Source organism: Emys orbicularis, chromosome 7 (genome assembly GCF_028017835.1).
Source record: "Emys orbicularis isolate rEmyOrb1 chromosome 7, rEmyOrb1.hap1, whole genome shotgun sequence".
Classification (NCBI taxonomy): domain Eukaryota; kingdom Metazoa; phylum Chordata; order Testudines; family Emydidae; genus Emys; species Emys orbicularis.
Genome location: NC_088689.1, coordinates 102,633,335 through 102,656,915, shown reverse-complemented (window position 1 = coordinate 102,656,915; position 23,581 = coordinate 102,633,335).

Genomic DNA, 23,581 nt, shown 5'->3' with positions numbered 1-23,581 from the left:
CCCCCTAGAAATGCATTTATCTCGGCGTAGAAGCGGCATGTCCGCGGCTCTGACCCGGAGCGACCGTTTGCCTCCTTTGCTTTTTGATAGGCTTGTCTGAGCTCCTTGACTTTCACGCGGCACTGATCTGAGTCCCTATTGTGGCCTCTCTCCATCATGCCCTTGGAAATTTTTTCAAAAGTTTTGGCATTTCGTCTTTTCGAACGAAGTTCTGCTAGCACTGAATCCTCTCCCCATATAGCGATCAAATCCAGTACCTCCTGTACGGTCCATGCTGGTGCTCTTTTTCGATTATCAGCCTGCATGGTTACCTGTGCTGATGAGCTCTCTGTGGTCACCTGTGCTCTCCACGCTGTGCAAACAGGAAATGAAATTCAAATGTTCCCGGGGCTTTTCCTGTCCACCTGACCAGCGCATCCGAGTTCAGATTGCTGTCCAGAGCGGTCACAATGGTGCACTGTGGGATAGCTCCTGGAGGCCAATAACATCGAATTGCGGCCACAGTAACCTTAATTCGGATTGACAATACCAATTTTGACGCTACTCCGCTCGTCGAGGAGGAGTACAGAAATCGAATTAAAGGGCTCTTTAATTCGAATTAAATGGCTTCTTTGTGTGGACGGGTCCAGCGTTAATTCGATTTAAAGCAGCTAAATCCGAATTAAAGTCGTAGTGTAGACCAGGCCAGTAGAGCTGGTTAACGGCAGATGAGGATGGTGGGCCAAACTGTTTGCAAACACAGAAGAAGCTCATTAGAGGATAACAAATCAACCCTCTTGACAGAGGAGGAAGAGCCTGCAACACAAGCATTATTGGAACTCAGAGCCTGGTATCTGGGCAATGCCTTGAAGGAGTTCTGACAACATCACAGGAAGCTGGGTATATGGAGTACACTATAACCCTGATACAGAGGAGAAGGGAACCCCCAAAGTTTGTCAAAAGGCAAGGAATTTGTGAAGAGGTGTTAATCCTTGACTGCACGAAATAAAATGCACATTTTCTCATACAAATCCACAAATAGCTCTTTTAACAGATTTAAACTTTTTATTAAAGCTAATGTTAAAAAATTATATAGTACACAGGTTAAGAAAAGAGTGTCTGTACATCTGGGTATAGTGCTTAGATTATCCACAAATACAAAGTTTGTTTTTATAAAGTCATAATAATCAGCACTAACCCAAATTTAGGTGAATAAATTTAAGAATATAGTTTAGATATTAGCATCCAAGTATTTGGGTACATCACTTATGAAAAGTTATACAGAGAGTTGGTTGTGGAAAGCAAATATAGCAACGAGTGAAGATTGTCCCTCAGTAATTGAGAATTGAGGGTAGGTTGTCCATTAGAAAATACAATCCATCAGGGAAGTATTTGTGTTATTTTCCCCACTGCGCTTCTCATTGGCACTTCAGCTCATCCCTCCCGGTATTGCCCATGTCCAGTGATGTGTTCTATGTAGATGTCTCTCGACCACCTCATGGCGTCCGACACCATGATACTAATTATGGGTTGAATCCCGAATCCACTAAAATTGCTGTGAATTTTGCCATTGACCTCAATAGCAGCACGATCAGCCCTAAATAATGAGATGCAAATTCATAAAAGTATGAAGACGTTTTAAAACTCTTTAGCATTTAATCACACGTGATTAACAGATCCCTTTACGATACCAGAGACACACATACCCAGGTATGTAAGAACTAGAGCTGTGAGAACAATAGATTTTTTTCAGTTTGTGGGCAATCCCAAAAACTAAAAGTAAATTCTTTGTGGCTTAAATGAAATGTTTCATTTCAGCATTTTCGAAACAAAACATTTCTAGGTTTGACCATTTAAAAACGTTTTTGATTTTTTTTAAAACAATTTAAAGGAAATTTTTAAATGAAAGATCATTTTGAACTGAAAAATCAAAACAGTGTCTGTGTTATACAGGAGGTCAGACTTAATGATCTTTCTCGTGGTCACTTCTGGCCTTAAATTCTCTTACTTTATATCAAAATGAAATATATAGATTTTTATTCTTTGTATAAATATTTTTTATTTTATTTTTGCAGCCGATACGAATTTACAAAATTCTTTGGTGTGGTTGAATGCCCCCCCTGTTGAGCCAAAGGCGGGGGGGGGGGAGCTTGGATACACTCAATGAAGCCACACCAGGTGCATAAGTATAACCGGTTTTATTGCCAAAGTATAATAAGCTTCCCAGAATTCACACGTTACTAAATATGTGCTTTCCAGCAACCAAGCAAGCAAGAATCAATGCTTACGCCCCTTCTGCTACGGAGTCCCGGACCCTCCAGCCTTGTCTTCAGGGCTCATAGCAGGCGCTGCTCCAGCATGGGGAATTCCTGGGCACCCACAAGGCCTAGGTCCGCAGGTGAGACTGTTTGTCTAAAGCAATTCTCAAAGCTGCTTTTATCATCATCTCCTTCTAAGTGAGGGACGTATTCACCCACAAGCAGGCTCTGGCAGGAAACACTACTGCTCTCTATTCCCACACTCAACACTCTCCGGCCTTCCTTATCTCTTTACTTGTTTATCCAGTCGAGTGGCTGCAAGCCAGCCCCGCCGGTCAAAGCCAGTTCACTACTACGCCCCTCCCTCCCCCTCCCCCCCGAACTATTCTGTAACAACAGGCTAAGGTAACTTGCAGTCAGCCCCAACACTCCCCCCCGCCCATTATGATTCAGCCAAAAAAATCCCCCAGCTGTAATAATACCAAATCCCCTTTCTTTAGTCTTTCTAAAAATCTGTACTGTAACTTTCTCTTTTCCTTTGAGTCTATTTACATGTAATCAGAACAAGTAAACACAGTTATCTGTGCTATCAGTGGGGAAGTGTTAAACAAACCTACATCAGGAAACAGTATCCAGTCTAGGCTAGGTGAGTGGTCCAGCAAGGGTGCATGCTCTAGGCTCCCAGCTCCTCAGCCATCACCTGTCTTGGGTAGAGACCCATGTCTCATACCCTCCTGACCAAGGTTTTTCCCGTCTGTGTAGTTCCTTGCCTACACGGTGAGTTCCCCAGCAAGTCAGACGGCCTCAGCAGGCCTGCTTTGCTTTCTGCTCAGAGGCTATCATAAACAACGTCATTGCCCACAGTTAAGTACCACATCGTTCTTTCTGAGCAAGCACACTTATTCTTAAGGTGAAAGCATTACAGAGAAAACAATAACAGAACCTACACGCATGCTAATGAAAGGTGTTCCTTCATACTGTAAAATGTAAATAATAGTTTTTCTGTTTAAGCCTGGGTTGAACTGAGTTCTCACAGTTTTATCCTGAGGCTTTAATCACTCTCCCCTAATATAGATCTATAAAACCATCTTGAGGGAGTCTGTGTAGTGATCAAGGTCAGAGGGAAGACTGTGATCTTTATCCAAAACAATGCCACAGCAGGTCCTAACTATCTAGGTACCCATGACCCTTTACTGTAGTATCTGAGTAGCTCATAATATTCACTGTATCTGTCCTCACAACACCCCTGGGAGGTAGGGCAGTGCTATTATCCCCTTTATACCAATAAAGAACTGCAGCACAGAGAGACCTAGTGACTTGCCCAAGGCCAAACAGCCTATGAAGGAGCAAGGAATTGAACGTGGGTCTGCCTAAATCCCAAGCTAGCGTCCTTACCAGAGAAGAGCCACAAGAATGATTAAAGGATTAGCAAACATGCCTTGTTGTGGTTGAGCTCTTCGAGTCTCTCTCTTTAGCTTAAAGAAAAGGTAACGGGGTGATTTGATTGGTCTATAAGTATCTACATAGGGAACAAATATTTAATAACGGGCTCTTCAGTCTAGCAGAGAAAGATAAACATGGTCTAATGGTTTGAAATTGAAGCTAAACAAATTCAGACTCAAATTAAGGTGTACATTTTTGACAGGAGGGGAATTAACCATTAGAACAATTTACCAAGGGATGTCGTACATTCTCCATCACTGACCATTTTAAAATCAAGATTGGATGCTCTTCTTTTGGGGAAGCTCTCTGGCCTGTGTTCTACAGGAGGTCTGACTAGATGATCCCAGTGGTTCCTTCTGACCTTGGAATTATGAATCTATAAACCATTAAGCCTGCACTGGGGGCATCTAAGAGCCAGGGAACTTAAGGGTACAAGACACCATCACAATGGCTGACAATAAGAGCCCAGGAGATTAATTTTTTTTAATATGAAAAAACTTTCTCACTAAGTCTTTCTATATGAAGGAATACTTGTTGAAAAAAACTCTTTTAATTATATTCAATACCAAATTAAAAAGAGCGAAGGATAATTGTTTGAGGTTCGCTCTCTCCCTCTCTCTTTTTTTTTTTTTTTTTTTTTTTGGCACCTTATATTTTGTCAAGACACAAGAAGCATTATGTGTAAGCATGCTGACTTCAACAGAATATAGGAGCTGCTCCATTCTCTGCCCTGGAATACTACATTTAGCGTGAGCTGCTTCCTTGAGTTCTAAGTTTTCTTCTCCTTGGCTGCAGATCAAACCTTTATATTTAGACTACACATCTACTATCGGAGTTCTCCCCAGGGATCCCTGCATAGGGTCTCACAATCTAGCTCCGAAAGGACCCCAGTGTAGCGAAATATTGGAGAGTTACTGATGTGGTCCATGGCACTCATTTGCCCACATTAATTTTAATAATTGCACAGCCTTTCAGCCTGTGCCAAAAATATTTCCTTCTCACAAGGCAAAAAAAAAAAAAAAATCCTGGGCAAAGCTGATGCACTAAAGAGCTTTTGAAAGATTAGCAAGCTCCTGAGCATGGTATTCTAATGTCCACTATAAATCAACACCATGCTGAGCATGCTCTGCCATCTATCAAGGGAAGAGAGTGAAACTGTTTGGCTTCTGCTGGGAGTGAAAAGATTCTGATTCTTAACTGAACTAATTCCTTTTAGCCCTTCCCTCCTCACCTTGGTACCCTGGTGAACTTGAGCTGCCTTGAATTAGAAAATGTGTTTACAACATTTTACAGATCCCGCTCATGATCTTGTGACAGTCCCCTTGCCTTACCTTGGCTGCTTTTTTTTAGGCCTGAAATCCACATTTACAAAAAAAGCCTAGAAGTTTTGTTGTTGTTCTATTTCATTATTTGTATTGCAGTAGTGAATTTAGGGACTGACATTGGGGTCCCATTGTGCTGCACACCATGCAAACATATAGTAAGAGACCTGCCCAGAAAAGTTTACAGTCTTAAATGGACAAGAGAGCCACAGGAGTGGGTGGGCAAATAGGCAAAAGGATGCACATCTGTCTTTGTCCCTTGCAGGGCCGGCTCCAGCGTTTTTGTCGCCCCAAGCAGGGGGGGGGGGGGGAGGGAGCCACGATCGGTGGCACTTCGGCAGGAGCTCTACCACTGCCGCTTCATCCTTCGGCAGCAATTCAGCGGCAGGGACCAGCCATCGAATTGCCGCCAAAGAGCCAGACGTGCCACCCCTTTCCTTTGGCAGCCCCAAGCACTTGCTTGCTGCGCTGGTGCCTGGAGCCGGCCCTGGTCCCTTGCCCTCTGTGCCTGGTTGCCTACAATTGCTGTGGTTTTTGAAGCGGTGGAGGCATGTGAAATAACTGTATAGCTACTAGGTCTATTTGTCTGGTCTTGTATTGAAATGTTTCTGCTTTTTGCAGCTTTAGTCAGGACACTTTTTGGCCCTAGGAATTGGGAAGTAAATCTAGTGTGACTTTTGCTACTTCCTTATTCTGGCTTTCCTTACAGTATGTTGGTATTTTTGTTCAGTCCCAGACAAACTTTGTTTCAGAGGCATGTGAAAATCCAAATCACCCTGAAGCACACAAACAACAGAAACTACTTTTTTTTTCTTTGGATCGCTAACAAGTTTCACTTGAGATTCCATTCAGGTTGGTCCTTATCTGAATGTGTTCTTATTAGGGCTGTCAAGCAATAAAAAAAATTAATCTCCATGAATTGCGCGATTAAAAAATTTAATCTTGATTAATCGCACTGTTAAACAATAATAGAATACCATTTATTTAAATAATTTTGGATATTTTCTACATTTTCAAATATGTTGATCTCAATTACAACACAATACAAAGTGTACAGTGCTCACTTTATATTTTTTATTATAAATATTTGCACTGTAAAAAAAAAAGAAATAGTATTTTTCAATTCACCTAATACAAGTACTGTAGTGCAATCTCTTTATCATGAAAGTAGAACTTACAAGTGTAGAATTATGTACAAAAAAATAACTGCATTCAAAAATAAAACAATGTAAAACTTTAGAGCCTACAAGTTCACTCAGTCCTACTTCTTGTTCAGCTAATAGCTCAGACAAACAAGTTTGTTTATATTTGCAGGCGATCGTGCTGCCTGCTTCAATGTCACCTGAAAGTGAGAACAGGCATTCACATGGCACTGTTGTAGCCGGTGTTGCAAGATATTTATGTGCCAGATGCACTAAAGATTCATATGTCTTTTCCTGCTTCAACCAGTGTTCCAGAGGACATGCATCCATGCTGATAATGGGTTCTGCTCGATAACAATCCAAAGCAGTGCGGACCGATGCATGTTTATTTTCATCAACTGAGTCAGATGCCACCAGCAGAAGGTTGATTTTTCTTTTTTGGTGGTTTGGGTTCTGTAGTTTCTGCATCAGAGTGTTGCTCTTTTAAGACTTCTGAAAATATGCTCTATACCTTGTCTCTCTCAGATTTTGGAAGGCACTTCAGATTCTAAAACCTTGGGTTAAGTGCTGTAGCTATCTTTAGAAATCTCACATTGGTACCTTCTTTGTGTTTTGTCAAATCTGCAGTGAAAGTGTTCTTAAAACGAACAACACGTGCTGGGTCATCATTCGAGACTGCTATAACATGAAATATATGGCAGAATGCGGGTAGAACACAGAGCAGGAGACATACAATTCTCCCCCAAGGAGTTCAGTCACAAATTTAATTAACGCACTATTTTTTTAAGAAGCGTCATCAGTATGGAAGCATGTCCTCTGGACTGATGGCCGAAGCATGAAGGGGCATACGAGTGTTTAGCATATCTGGCACATAAATACCTTGCAATGCCAGCTACAAAAGTGCCATGAAAACACCTGTTCTCACAGTCAGGTGACGTTGTAAATAAGAAGCTGGAAGCATTATCTTCCGTAAGTGTAAACAAATTTGTTTGTCTTAGCAATTGGCTGAACAAGAAGTAGGACTGAGCGGACTTGTAGACACTAACGTTTTACATTGTTTTGTTTTTGAGTGCAGTTATGTAACAAAAAAGTCTACATCTGTAAGTTGCATTTACACGATAAAGAGATTGCACTACAGTACTTGTATGAGGTGAACTGAAAATAATATTTCTTTTGTTTGCCATTTTTACAGTGCAAATATTTGTAATAAAAATAATATAAAGTGAGCACTGTCAACTTTGTATACTGTATTGTAATTGAAATATATTTAAAAATGTAGAAAAACATAAAAAACATGTAATACATTTCAATTGGTATTCTACTGTTTAACAGTGCGATTAAAACTGATTAATCGCTATTACTTTTTTTGTTTTAATCGTGTGAGTTAACTGCGATTAATCGACAGCCCTAGTTCTTATGTGTGTTGCCTCCTAACTGCTTCGGTGCATTTGTATGTGGTGTACTGAGACTGTAAATGCCTTGAGGCAGTGTCCATATCCTTTCATGGGTCTGAAAAGCCCCTTGCACACTAGGTACTATACAAATAATACATAATGATCACCACATTCTCCCTCACCAAATAAGTACCCTTTTAGGAGAGAAGACTGGATACTGCCTGCAATCTGGTATTGAATGCTATAAATTTGAAAGACCATAATTATGAGACTTGACATTTAATTGTATCCTTAAACTAATTTCTAGGTGTATGTCTCTTGGGTGGTGTCTAATTTCCAGCATATTTGGCTGGCTGCTGTGCCAGAGGGGAAAGGACAGTTTCTGGCACAGAAGATAGTGCAGCTAAGGACTCTTGCGGTGAGTTCAACCTTTCCACGCTCCACTTGCTTGAGAACTTCCTGTTCACCCTAAGCCTCCCTCCTGACATGGCCCACTTCCCCTTGTTTCTTTTTCCTGACACCCTCCCTCCTTCCCCCCCCCCCCCCAAGGCCAGGAACCAATAGGGATGATACAGGTTGAAACGTGGAGCTAGCCAGAGGGAGAGCAGATAGGTGGGATCAGTGACTCTGAGAGGAGGGTAGGGTAAGGAGAAGGTAGGTGGGGGTACATTTTTGATTGTTACATGGGGAGGTTAGAGGAGTAAGAGAAGACTTGTTGGGGAAAGAGCAGAAACTGGGAGGAATTGAGTGGTGAAAGAGGGTGAAAGCATACTCCTCCTTTTCAGTCCCTCCATGCAGAACACTGATAGCCCGTTACATACTCTCCTCCAGCACTCTAAAGTGGGATGCATGTGGCCAAAGCCCTGTGCTGTGAATTTCAGTCTAACCCTCACACACATTTTTATTCTCATACCTGCCTTGTCTGCCAATTACATTTTATTGCAGTGATTTGGAAATTAGTTCTTTAATATTTCATACTCTTAATGGTGTGATGGTAACCTGATTCCACGTTTTACAGCAAAGACAAGACAAATGATTGCTGCACTATAATATATTTGCTAAATATGGACCAGATCCAATCCCATTGAAGTCCGTGGGAGTCTTCCCGTTGACTTTCATGGAAGTTGGATTGGGACCTATAACAGAAGACTGGAGTAAACCTTAGATCTTTTGGTTCTCACTGATATGCTTTCCTGTTTCTAAAGCTCCCATCAACAAAATACTTTGAAGTATAAAAATAATAAATTATTATAATTAATTTGAACAAATTCCCAAGGGAAGTGATAGATTCTCCATCTCTTGATGTCTTCCAGAAAGGCACCCAGTTTTGATTTGAAGAGATGTTTTATCCAAATACAAATTCTGCTGTGCCACACAGGAGGTCAAACTAGGTGAGCTAATGATCCCTTCTGGCCTTAAACCTCTATGAGACCACAAAACTATATGGTGTGGTATAGTATTGTGTCCAGTTCTAGGTGCCACATTTCAGCAAAGATGTGGACAAATTGGAGAATGTCCAGAGGAAAGCAACAAAAATTATTAAAGGTCTAGAATACATGACCTATGAGGACTGAAAAAATGTAGTTTGTTTAGTCTGGAGAAGAGAAGACTGGGGGGGGGGGACATAACAGTTTTCAAGTACATAAAAGGTTGTTACAAGGAGGAGGGAGAAAAATTGTTCTTGTTAACCTGTGAGGCTAGGACAAGAAGCAATGGGCTTAAACTGCAGCAAGGCAGGTTTAGGATGGACATTAGGAAAAACTTAAGCACTAGAATAAATTGTGTAGGGAGGTTGTGAATATCCATCATTGGGGATTTTTAAGAACAGATGAGACAAACACCTGTCAGGGACGGTCTAGATAATACTTAGTCCTGCCTTGAGTGTAGAAGACCTGACGAAGTCCCTTCCAGTCATATGATTCTATGAATATTGATGAAAAATGGAACGGATCTAATGCTGACCACACACACACAGAAAAACCAGCTATCTCAATGGCTGATAAATCACACTGAGCTCCTGGAGAAGATTTCCCGAGTTTAAATAAATGGATAAATGTTAACATGCAGATATCTATTATCAGGATGAAGCCTGATATACAGTAGTAAGAAAAGGTATTGCTTTTGTCCAATAGAAGAAAATGTCCTCATTTATTCATTCCTCCCACTTTAACTTAATCTGCTGCAAATTGAAATTCCAGTCTAGGAACTATAGGTAAGTTTCCAGCTAACTATCTAAATGATAGTATGGGAATAGAGATGAATTTTAAGGAACTATTAACAGCTGATAAAATTCTGAGAAAGAAACCTTGTCATTAGCTTCTTCATCCCAAGCAGCTGGAATTAGCTAAGCACATCTTGATGCTCTTTGGGGGGATTGTTCTCCTTGGTTAGTTATAAGATGTATGCCTTCACCTTCAGAATTTCTCTCTATTTATTCTTCCTCATGAATGTACTCGGGCATGTAAGCACCTCTTGATTGTTTGTTTTCAGATTCACTAGCTAAAATAAAAACAAGGATGCCTGGCATTGGAGTCTCCTCTATCTAACTCCTTCCGGTGCAATATTCTTTGAGGGATGGGATGCACTGATTTGACGGACTGGAATGAGAATCCAGTTGTTTGTGTCACATGTTGTCTCTCTTGGAATGAGAGACATTGCTGCCAATTTTATACAGCTCAGTTTGTGACATGTCACATGACCAGTCATGACAAATCACGGATTTCCCTCGCCTGGTTCCCCTTAACAGTGAGAGTGGTTGTGGGGAGGAAGGAACTTATTCTTTGCACCCCTCAGAAGAGGGAACAAGGACTTGCGGGGAGCTAGAGGCAACTTGTAGGGGTATCAATTACTGTGTGGGAGACAGCCTGGTTGTTCCTGAAGTGAACCTGGGAGGAAGTTTGCTGTGGAGTGGGAGGGACCCTCAGGGATTGCTACCCAGTTGGAAGAGGGTACCTGGAGTAGCTGGGGAGTAGAGATTGTTCAGCAGTAGGGAATATCCTGGAGGTCGATGTTGTTGGGGTAGTTATGGGACAGTTGAGGAGATTCCCCTGCTCCTCCTCAATCAGCCAGCCATATTCAGCCCCTATCCCCACTTTGGTTGAGTGCCTGGCCCAATGCTGGCCCCCCTCGCTGCCCCTGTCCCCTGATTCAATCCATCTTATCCTGTCCCCTCACTAGCCCCTCCTGTTCTGTCCCCTTGCTAGCTCCAGCTCCTCTCTTCCTTACATTAGCTCTTTCTCCCCCCTGCCTTGCCACTCCCTCCTTCCTTCTCATCTGTGCCATTTGAGCTGGGGACCAGCAGTGGGAGTGGAGTGCAGAAGAGGGAAGGCCACCTGCTCAGCAGGCACTGTGTCCACCAGGCTAACTCCCTCCTGTTTCCTGGAGCCCTGCTGACTATGTGACATCCAGGCTGTGCTATGGGAATGGATGAGGAAGGCCTGGAAGTGTGAGTGTCACACGAGACACATGACACTTGGCAGGTCTGTAGTTAGGTTAATTTAGGCCAATGGAGGTGCCATGGCCTTTCTGCTTTTGGGGACCATTGCTGAGTGAGACTTAACAGATTTTAATATTGGTTCCCATTTCTCACAACATTTCTGAGTCACACTCTCTAAGGTAAGTGGGGAAACTGAAAGTATAAACCAGGTATTTTGTACTCTATTTACTATTTATACTTCCATAGTGCCAAGAGGTGGTTCAGCATCATAGGCAATATTTATATGTAAACAAACATTTGTTACTAAGCAAGTGCCAGCCTTCCCCTTTTGCTCATCATTCTGGCCTTATAAATGTCACGGAAGAGGTGGGTTTTAAAGAAAGATTTGGAGGAGAGGGGTCCGTTCAGAAAGGGGGAGCCATGCGTAAGGGGGCCATGTGGCTGAATGCGTGCAGAGGTTTGTATGAGAGTCTGGCAAGCAAATGGATGAGGCTGGCACCACCGGTGGAGCAGAGGAAATGGAGGAAGTGACATGGACCAGACTGTAGAGAGAGGAAGGGTTGTGATGGCCTTTTGAAGGTGAGGGCAAGAAGTCTGAAGCTGATGGAGTGAAACAGACAGAGTAATAATACTTCAGTGCCTGCCATCTGAGTGTCTATGGGACTAGAGCCCACTTCTCTTCTGATGTCCGTTGAGCTACTTTAATCATTAAACAGTGCTCTCATGCATGCAAGCTTAGTTATGGCCAAGGCTAAATGCAAGATTTGCTGTCAGACCCAGAGGAGAAATCAGACTGGATATCACGATTCTGAAAAACAGACCGCTGCCTGCAGAGAAATTGATGCATAGAGATTCTAACAGTGAGTACATGGGATTACTCCAACACCATCTGAAAAATACGGGATTTTGCAGGAAATATTTTGTGCAGGCTTCACCCATCCTTTTAGCATACAGCAGCGGTTCTCAAACTGTGGGGTCGTGACACCATTTTAATGGGGTCTCCAGGGCAAGCATTAGACTTGCTGGGACCCAGGGCTGAAGCTGAAGCCCAAGCTCCACCGCCACCCGGGGCAGCAGGACTCAGGTTCGGGCCCTCTCTCCCCCCACCCGGGGGGCAGTGCTCAGGCTCCGGCCCTCCCCCTGGGGTCATGTAGTAACTTTGTGGTCAGAAGGGGGTCGTGATGCATTGAAGTTTGAGAACCTCTGGCATACCGTGTTCTATGGGAATGCTCCCAAGAAATTCTTTCCCGGAAAACTCTTACTGAAGCAAAATCGTATTGAGTAAATTCTGTGTTTTTTTTACCTAAATGGTGGAAATATCAACACCCTGTGGAACCTGCTTTAGTGCACCACAGTGATCTCTTCAGTTTTGTTGCCTCTGAAAAGATAAACTATGATCTGTTGAGCAAGACTCATTGCTTTGTTTGCTTCTCTGCTGAATATCTCTTTCTCCTTGCATGCTCCAGATGTGCCATAGTGAAATGCCCAGTGTGACAGATATGGGGCACGTGAGAGCTCCACCCCAGAGGTTCTAAAGAGAGAAATCTGGTTGTCCGATGACTCTGTGCAGACTTTTGAAGGACGTATGGTGGCTTGCTAGCAGAATGTTTATTATCTGAATAGTTGAAATGTGAAATTATGAAAGGTAATTGCAGAAATGCCATCCAGGAAATAAACCAGTGGGTTCCCCTAGGATGCTCGTCAAGCACCCTATTGCATCCACTTCTTTAGTGCGGAGATGTGACAGATGTGGCTATGTCCTGCAATATCTTCGGGAGATCTTACTGTATTAAGCTTCAGTATCATTGTGGGCTAGGGATTGTATGTAATTCCCTGGGGGAGAGTGACCACAGCCTCCAGGAACTATGAATGGTGGGGGGTAATCAGATAAATTCGCTCAGATTGTAACACCTCCAGAGAAGTACTACCCCTTGGAGATGCTCACATATACTAGTTCAGACTGGATTCTCCCGAGACCAACAGACAAAGAAAGGACTTCTGGATAAATATTCTGAGTTAAACTGACCCAGGGCCTGCTTTCTTATCCAACAAGCGAAGAGGACCTTCTGTCCAAGGGGAACCCGATCTTTCCTGGGAAGGGCTGGAAGGATTTTGGCCTACTGAGGGCCTGTAAAATTGATGCGTGACCTCTAGTAAGCTTATTGGCATGTGTGTAGATTCTTTTATTGTTTTAATATATTTCCCCTGGGAGCCTAAAGTGGATGCCCTTGGTGGACCACGGACGGGGGAATGCAGGTGCATTTGCCCTGAACTTTGACACCTGGGACCAGACTGAAACTGTGGTGAATATGAAAGACTCCTGCAGAACTTATTTTAGTGCTTTTCTCTTTTGCCTGTTTTACTGTATTGTATTAGCCAAAAGCAAGCATGCTCTTCTGGGGGGAACATTCACTTTCTATTGTATCTGGTTTTAAAATGAAAAATTAATTCCATCTCTTTTTTTTCTCTGTAGCTTATTGTTTATTATAGATGTAGCACAGCATCTTACAGAACGGGCACATTTGCCATATGTTTTAAAAACCCATTGAGCACAAACTGGTGTAATATCTACATTTGACATTTAATAATCTAGACAAAATATGATTCCATTTTCTCAGTTCCCATATCCCATATTTTAGTGGGGAGTGTTGAGGCTATTGCTATAAGTAATAAATTACAAAAAAGAAACTGTATCTGCTTGGGTTTAGGATCTAAATTCATCCTCCAGTCCTAGTGAGATCACTTGCCGAGGCTGACCCTGGATGCCCTGCAAGTGAGAAGTTTGATTCCTGGCACTGGGTGACAGGTTAGTTTAGTGAACAAGGAGGAATCGTACTCTATGCTTCTACGCTCTTTATAGGGAGAGCCATAAGGTTTGCCTTTGGAATACCTTTTGCTGCATTTAAATTGCAGGCTAGATGCAGCAGAAATTTCACTGTTTCCCCCTTTGGTTACCTCCACAGACAATGTTACAGTCAGAGGCCAGCAGATAGATAAGCTGCTGGCTGGGTACATTTCAAACATCCTCTTTTCTGCCTTTAGGCAGCCTGAAAATGTTTCAAGTCAATTTCCCACTTGCACTCGGCACTCAAGTGTTTACATAAGTGGGAGGCTGTGTTATCTTGAAGGTTAAACACCTGGACAGCCAATAAAACACACCCATTACCAGAATACATGTACACCCACTGATTTGTCTTTATAATCCAGTCTGATCAGATCCCTGGGGGGTGGCAATGCGTGATAAACGCGTATGCACAAGTATATGTAAATTGATGTGTGCATGTGTTTTCTTGGGAATATTGCTGGTCCCTTTATAGCTAATTACCGCTGGTGATAAATAAGGTGCAGAGGGGGGAGACTTCTTTGACTTCCTTGTAGTGTATCAGAGCCCAGGCTCCAGCTTGAGCCAGAATGTCTACACTAGTTTTAGCCCCACCAGCCCAAATCAGTTGACCCAGGTTCTGGGACTTGCTGCTGTGGATCTTTTATTGCAGCATAGACATACTGCTTTGTATTACATTGCACACTCTGACACTTCAATTCCACAGGAATTGAGAACTTCAATACTGATTCAGGCAATAACACAACTGTGAGTTGGGTAAACTGAGATGGCTGAATCTTACCTGTGCAGGAACGGAAAGATCTCTTTCAGATGTCTCATTTTATGGGAAAGCAACAGGAAAGGAAATATTCCCCCAGGGGCTAAACACACAAAAGTTTCTTTGATCACATTTACAACGCTGGAGGGAGAGATGCATTTGAACTTCTCTGGACTTTCCCATTTGGTGCAATGCTGCTTTCCCTGAATTTTCTATCTAGTCCAATGTACCCTCGGTATTTTAGGTTGTTTTACTTTCTGCAGATTCCTGGCTTTTCTTTTGCTAAATCTGAAATCTAATTTAAGAGAATGAAGCACCATTAAATACCATTGAGTCTAGAATTCTGGCACAGTGCTGTTGGATAGGGAGGAAATTATTGTATTTGGCTCTTTGTTTTCTTTAGCTTGAATGGCAGCAGCCAGTACTATATATTTCTGACTGCTTCCTTTTCAGACTTGGCTTATTATTTTTTAACAATTATTTTAGATTTATGTTAATTTAGGGAACTCTGGTCTTAATTCATCTCGGGCTGAGAGCATTGCACTAGTAGTGCAGTCAGCAATCCCTTTCATGACTGTTACAGCTGGGTAACTAAGGACCTAAGGAGGAACCATGTGCTAGCATTAGATAGCACAGACCATGTTGGCTAGAGAGTACTACGAGGTCTTGATTGTGTAATGGGTGCTGGACCCAGACCTCTTCACGGTAATGAGGCATGCAACCGTTTTCACAAGGTGGGCTGTTCAGCACACAGCATTAGTACTGAAAAGTGCAGGGTCTAACTGAAAGCAGAATTTGACCCTACATAGATAGTAAAATAATAAATGGACCAAATAGTTTTAGGAAGAAGGTAAAAAAGAAGAAATGCTAAAAATGCTTTGGGCTTCTAAGGTTTTGTGACCATGATACCATTGGTCCTATACAGCTGCATGTGCTGGTTTGAGTTCCCATTGCCTGCTAATTCGAAGTCAATCAAGTTTGTCTTGGCAAGATTTATTATTGCTTCCTAATTTGCTACTCTAGGAGCCAGATTATCGTAGTTATGCATGCACCTGATTTATGAGTGTGAATCCTTGTGTGCACACAACTGGTCTGTTTGCAGGCATGCCTGGCCAGCTGAGGTGCTCCCTTGTACTCTTTGGACATAATGGCTCAGGCTGTAAATAGACATGTGCTCGGAGATGTAGGATAAAAAAAAACCTGGCCACATTGAATTCAATGGGAGTTTTGCCACTGACGTCACTGAGACTTGTGAGCTTCTTTTTCAGCTTTGTCATTCACCCATCCACAGAGGAAACATGATGAATGTGCTGCTTCAACTGTACATGTGTTAAAGTGGAAAGTATATTATTTTGACTGGATGTCCTGTAAAGTGTCCAATGCATAGTATTTTTCAGGATACTATGCATTGGTGTTTTCACTGCTTACTCAACTGTGAACATACAATATGCAAAAAGATATGACCAGAGACACAGCGGTTCTATTGCTTTTTCACTTAGTACTGGATAAATATTAAAACAGAACAGTCAACAAAATAAATAGACATTATGTGCCTGCGCAGCCCAGTAGGGACCTGGAAGTGTGGCCACATTTAGAAACACTACTTTGGAAACCTTTGTGTGTTTCATACTTAGTGAGACCATTTTGCAATCCATTTTACATTTATGCCCATCATTTACCCCACAGATCAAAGGTAGTACATGGAGGCATCCCTCCCTCATCCTTTTCTCCCACATTTCAATAGTAAGCAGGACCGGTGGTCAAACTATTAGTTAATAATGTCTGTTACAAATATAGTCTCTCTTTCAGTCAATGAAATATTCATGACCTGATCTGGATTGTCTGACGTTTTATTTGTTTGTGATATTATCCAAACTGGTTGGAAAAATAATTTTCAACCTACCTTTTTTGGCTTTTTGTTTCAACCTTCAGCTATTTGTGTTGTGTGGTTGGTCAGCCTAGTCACATGGTGTAGATTCTGTTCCATGACTGGATGACTGAGGCACTTTAATCATGAGAATAACAAGCATGAATACTATAAATTCTGGGACATGGTTTTGAATGAATAAATCTTTGTACTACAATGTGTGAATTTTTGGGATTCACAAATAACCATCATGAATCCCAGTGGTTGTGTGAAACCTCATTATTTTCCTGACCATGATGAGTGTTGACAGAAGCCCAGGCTCAGTTAGTGATCTCTTCAGTTAAAATATAAATATTTCCTGTCTACTGCAAAAGAAAAACCAGCAGGTCTGCCAAAACCCTTTGTTTTGACTAATCTCCTCTTAAGTTGCACCTGATTTTGTGAAATATTTTATCCCTCACCCACAGTCATCCACTGAATTTTTCAGTTTGGGAAGTATTTGAAGCTGAAGGCTGGAACAGGTTTCTTGTGTGACTGAAGCTGGGAAGACCAAGCTCAGAGAGTTGAATCTTCAAAATGTTGCATCCCTTCAAAAATCGAAAATTAGAAAATCCTGCCTGGGAAAACATCTGTCTTTCATAAAGCTTCCTGCCATATATAGCTTTTTATCTTTCATTCGTGCCCTGAAAGCTTTTTTAAAAGTAGCACCTATGACACACAGACCCATTCCTTATATTGCTCTGGCAGTACCATTTACCAGCTTCATTTCTTGGATACTAGAGTGCAGTTTGGTCAACTGTAAGACCAAGAGGAAATGGACTTCATTGATTAACTCAAGGAGTCTCTGAACTGCTAACATAGGATTGAGGTTTCTTCTGATAGACAGCTCATATCTCATAGAGAAGTGCCTCTGCTGAATTTTCTAGTCTGGCACTAGGACACAAAGTTCTCCTCAACTCATTGAAGGAAAAAAACTGTTAGTCAAAGGAGAAGTTAGCCCCATGTTAGGATTTGCAGAGACCCGCTGAGCATACTCACCAGAGTGCCCGAACAATCCAGACAAAGCTCCATGTTTCATGCTGAGGGCTGGGGCTGCAGAATGCTTAATGTGGATTCTGTGCCTGCTGCAGAGGGGAACTTGTTTTATTTTTGGCCTTGAAATTGCACCTAATGTCTGACATCTGTGCCTGCCTCAGAAGCTATTTATTTGAGAATAGAGCTCTTGGTGAGTTGTAGTCAGAGTACTGCAATTCCTTTGAATAAGCCAAAAGTAAGCTATTAGGATGATTCAGCTTGTAGAATTAAATGTGGTTTATACAGTATACAGCTGGCAGATTTGCACCAGGAAGTTTGCTCTTCCTCTTGATTTTTATTTAAGGAGGTACAACATTTCACGATTAAATCAAATGGACATGAGACGAGCTTTCTTAACAGCCCTTGTTAATAGGATTTAAAACACAAATAATTCTAACAACATTGCACACTGGTAATAGAGCAGGTTTTCACTTCAGGCCAAATATTTAAGTTATAGTTTTTCTGTTCACATTAACATGTTGAAAGCCTGACAAATGGCTATTGCAGAAAGCCGCTTGCATGAAGTGCAACTGTATTTTATACAGAGTAATAAACAGAGAGCAACTAGCTTCAATTGAGTTATGTCAGCCACTAGCAAACGTATAGCTTGCACTTTCAGAAGTTGCTGATGTACCTCCTCACAGCTTGGGTCAGGAATATATTTCTTTCTTTGCCTGCACTCATTAAGAATAAGCTCCTGAGTCTTCAGAGTATCAAGGTGCATAAACTGCGTGGATACAAAAAAATCAAAAGATACATCCCATAATTAGTATCTTAGCAGGTTTTGGAGTGCTGCCAAATCACACAATGTGTTTTGAATGTCTCCAACTCCGGTGTTTAGCTTGCGGTGGGGAAATTAGCATCCATACCCTAATAATTACTTTTCTTGTGTATTAGATCAAATTGGCATGTTCCATAGGGGAAAATAACTCACTTAAAGAGACTTTGGGAAAGTGATCATCATTGTGTTTGTTCTTGCTGTTATGAATTTGAACTTTCAAGGGCATGGTGCATCCTTTTCAGTTATTTATTATATAGTGAGGAAAATCCAGAAGAACATCAGAGTCATTTAATAAAAAGCAAAGATGGTAAATTCAGGTATATATTTTGTTGTCCTTTGGTTAGAATCCATCTCAATGAAAAACATTCTGAAGGATTAAGATATAGAGGGCCAAATGAACCCTGCCATCTGAACCAACAACTCCCACTGACAATGGAAGTTTGACCAATGTACATGAGGGCCAAATTTGGTTCAACCTTTAGAATATTTTTAAAAAGTGAGTAATTTATTAATATGCATCTCAGAAGCCTCTTTTTCTGTGGCCTTTGTTTTGTTTTAAAAATAGTGGGTTTTTAAAAGGAACAGGTATAGATTGTTATGCAGACAAATAAGGGGTTTTGTGCTCTGTGTATGGTATAGGACTGGGAAACCCATTTGGACAGACCATGTTTCTTTGAAATTCTTCCATCCTAATCTCTCCACATATGCTCACACTTTTTTAAATTGGTGGGTGCACAGTCTAAGCCCTCCATTACAAGTTCTCTAATGCGGCAAGATTTAAAACAGAGAATCTCAGCTTGCGCTGGTTACTGATTAAGAGGTGTGCCCTTGCTCAAGGTCATTCTGATTTCCTGTTGTCTATTTTTTCCCACTCCCTGGGGGAGGGGAGGGGGTCATCCTCTGTGAGAAGTAAATCCTCTTGCCTTCTTTCATGGTGAAATCTGCTAACTTGTTGATAATACTCGGATTCTGAGGAGCTTGTGTTTCCTATGAGAAATTCTATTCATGTTTAAAGGCAACAATTCTTAAATCTTTACAAAAGATCTTGTTTCTAGGAGCTATTGGGTCTTCAGTGATATTGCTCAGCCCAGCACTATTCTTAGCTGAGAGGAATCTCTCTCTCTCTTCCTCATTCACTCACTCCTATTTCTAGCACCATTCTCCTGTTTGTTCGTCTACCCTACACAATCACTCTACGCAGTGTGGGAGTCTTCTCCTCTGCTGGACTTGCTCTCTAGAACTGGCTTCAGGTGTCTTTGCAGCCACATTTCATTTCGGTTCTCAGCTGTAAAGTATCTTTTCTCCCTCCACTTCTTTCTCCTACGTCCTTCCTATTCCTCTTGTTAACTCTTTTCCGGCACAAGCACCCCACACTCAGTCCAAACCTAGGCCTCTTAAAACCACCACTTGCTGCTCCTTCTTACTGCCTCCTCATGGTCCTGGGGCAATTCTGCACCAAAAATTTAAAAATGATGCACACAATGTTTTAAAACTCTGCAAATTTTATGTGTCAAAATAACACTATATAATCACGCCAGTTTCAATTATTTTGGTAATTTATTTCACAGTACCTGTCAGCAAGTATGTCTGTAACAATACAGACACACAGAAACGTCCCCCAGGAGTAAAGAGTTAAAGAAACCCCCACGACAACCCAGTTCCTGCTTCTCTGTCCCCTCCCAAAGCCCAGGTGTGGGGCCCTCCCTGGCCCAGACACTCACACCTCCTCCCCCCACAGAGCCCAGCCATGGGCCCACCCCAGCCCAGGCACTCACCCCCCTTCTTTCCCAGAGCCCAGCTGTGGGACCCCTCCCACCCCCAGCCCAGACTCTCACAGACCCTACCCTCCTAGAGCCCAGGGAGAAACAGCCTGATGCTGGGTCCAGGGCTTGGAAGGAGTTTCTTGTGCGCTGCTGCCGCCTCCTTACTTCAGGGCATGCGGGGAACTGCAGCTGCTGGAAACCCTCCAGTTCCTCTTCTTTCCCCCCTCCCCCCAGCCTTGTCTTCTATTTGCGAGCTGGGCTCTGCCGGGTTCAGCAGCCCATATTGGCGGCCAACATCTCTGCAGCCTGTTTCTATGGGGGGAAATGGAAATTCTGTGCGCCCAACATTAATTTCTGCAAAATTCTGCATTGTGCAGTGGCACAGAATTCCCCCAGGAGTATCCTCAGAAGGCTCTCTCCCCTCCCCAGACATGGGGTGGTACAAATGCAACGACCCAGTCTGTGGGCTTCTGGGTCATGTAGTTATGCAGTGGCTGACTGTCCCACTTCCAGCTGACTAGTGAGTGCCTATCTCCCGCACGAAGGGCCCATAGATGAGAAGGGGGTGGCCCTTGTCTGACAAGCCCTCACCAAAATTCACTGCAGGAGGGGATAGCTATTTAGTATCCTCCCAAGCCTGATGGAGCAGTAGGGGGGAAGTCTCCAGGCCCTCCACTCCAAAGATATCAGTAAGTGTTCAGGGTCCTGGGTGTAAAAGAGGGTGATGAGAGTGCAGGCTGGATGGCTGGGGATCATGGGGGTTCAGGGACTAGGTGAGAATGAGAGAGCACCATCTTTGGTGGAAAGATGGGAAAGAGGGAAATTTATTGGTTTGGGTGACAGTGAGGAAGGAGTCTGCTCGGGACTGTTTTTGCTATGTGCTTCTATTGTTAATATAGGCAATCTGAGGTGGGTTTGCAATAGGTTCCCATGTGTTTATCAGTAATGGTGAGGGCTGTCCAACTTCATGATGCTGTGCAGTTAGCATGTTTGTAACACTGGGATTTGCATGTTTTTAAAAGTTTTGTCTCCCTCCTATTCCTAGAAATGGAGCAAACAAAAGGGGAAGAGAATTATTTGTTTGCTATTAAAACTTTCACAAGTGAACTGTGAAAATTTAGCAAGTGACATAGTCCAGATTATCATGGGCACTGAATCCAAAACCAAACATGACTTGGTAAGGCTATCTCTGCTGAACGGTAACGGTGCTATCTCTCTCTACAAGGCTATAGTTTGCAGGAAAGACACCTTACAAAATAAAGCTGTATTGTACTGGAGACAGAAATGATTGTTTCCAGAATGTTTGTTTTCTCAAGCAAAAATGCATGTATATTAAGAGCAATTGTCCTCTTACGTTGTGGTGTTTATCGCTGTTCCATGGGGATGAATTTGATCCCTCCTTAAATGAATGTATTGTTTTCAGATTCTGTTCTGATCAGAGATCCATGGGCACATATTGCTGTATCTCTAGTACAATAAATGACCACAAGTGCTTTTTATAGCCGCATTTACAAGAAATTCATTGATCTATGCACACACTCTGTACCCAAGCCCTTAATAATATTGGATTGTGCCCTGTAAAGAAAGTGTGGGGTTTTTAGATGATAGGAAAATCCCATTTTTGCTATACAGTTTGGGGGTGTTCCCTCGTTATTGCCTGGGCACAGCACAGAGCTCAAGGTTGTGCTTTACCCATTGTGTGTGGGTAGGAGAGGGGTAATGAGTGGGTAGTAAATCAGGTTAAGCCCACCGTATACACTTCCCCACAGACAGAAGTAAATCTCAAGCTCCTTGTGTACCCACTCCCTTACCCTTGCAGGGGTGCTGGAACAATTTGTATAGTGGGGGTGCTGAGAGCCATTGAACCCAACGGTAAACCTTGTATATCATGGAAACTACTTCAAGCCTGGGTGTGTGGCAGTACCCCCAGCACCCCTAGTTCCAGCACCTACATACCCTTGAAAGCGGAATGGGATGTGAGTATAAAAATGACTGTGCCTGAGGAGATGGGGGGTTAAGCATAGGGTGACCAGATGTCCCGATTTTTGGGTCTTTTTCTTATATAGGCTTCTATTACCCCCCACCCCCATCCCGATTTTTCACATTTGCTGTCTGGTCACCCTAGTTAAGCATGATTGCAGCCTTTGCTCTTATTCCCACAATTGACAGAAGTAGCTGGGTGGCCTGGATCAGAGCTCTCAAGAATACAGAATCGGTGTCCTCAGAGCTCCCTGTTCATTCCTTTTCCCCATGTGTTTTTACATGCAGCACTGCCCACAAGCACTGGGTAGGATCAGGCCGAAGGTAAGGACTGCAGTAGAGTGTCGTCATTTCTCTAAATATACATATTCCTATTTTAACAGCAAAATGTGTCAACTCCTACTGATGAAGACTTTCAGTAAAGATGTACATGCAATATATTCTCTTTTATTAACAGAGGCCTGTGGTTTGAAAGAAACTATCATTTAAAAATATATTCAAAGAATATTAAAGAATGATTTGTTTATTTTCACTGTATAGTTTGGTGAAACATAAGATGAACCGAAGGCTTTAGTGGAAGTAACTTCTGACCTGTTCACATTATTGCATTTTGGCACTGGACGGTGGTGGGACGTATGAGGTATGTGGTGTTTAGGTTCCTGATTGTGGTAAAGCCTTTGTTTTTCTGCTCTATAGTGATTCATCTAATTTTGGCTCCTGTTTGTCACATGTTTTCTCTTTCACTCTGATGTAAAATTGTGCAATAGCCAGGAACGTGGCTATCTAGCTGTGCGAACAACAGAATTTTCAGTTCACTGGCTATTCTGAAAAAAAAATTGTTTTAAGTCCAACCAAAAACGATTTTTTTTCAGAATGTTCAGCAAAACAAAAAGTGGGGGAAGTAATTTCAGTTTGAACTAAATGTTTTGTTTGAAATGAAATGTTTCATTTTGATTTTGAGCCTTTTAAAAAACGTTTTTAATTGTTTTTTAATAAAACTGAAGGGAATTTCAAAATGAAAAGTGATGAGCTGAAAAATCAAAATGTTTTGTTTTGAAAATGTCAAAAGGAAATATTTCTAATTTTTTTTCAGGTTTTTTTCCTTTCATCTGAAACAATTGGTGAAACCAACACAAATTTTGCAAAACATCTCAATGTCATTTTTTCCCACCAAAAATAGTTTTGGCTGAAAAATTTCACCCAGATGTAATTCACTTGCCTGTTGTTAACCCTCTTTGACCTGAGTGGCTAATTGAAGTTTGGAGCCCTGGGGATGCTCTATATGGGAGTAGAAATAGATGAAAAATCTGGTGATATCTTTGATGCAATCTTCTTTCTTTACAAGGAATGTACAAAGTCCTGCTTCTCTGAATGCAGGAGGAACCCAAGGCAAAAGAGTAGGCCATGTCTATGCTACAAGGACTATAGTGGGCTAACTATGGTGCCCTAGCTGTGCTGGCATAACACTGTAGCATAGACACAGCCTACAATGACGGAAGGCGTTTTTCCATTGCTGTAGGAATACCACCTCCCCAAGCGATAG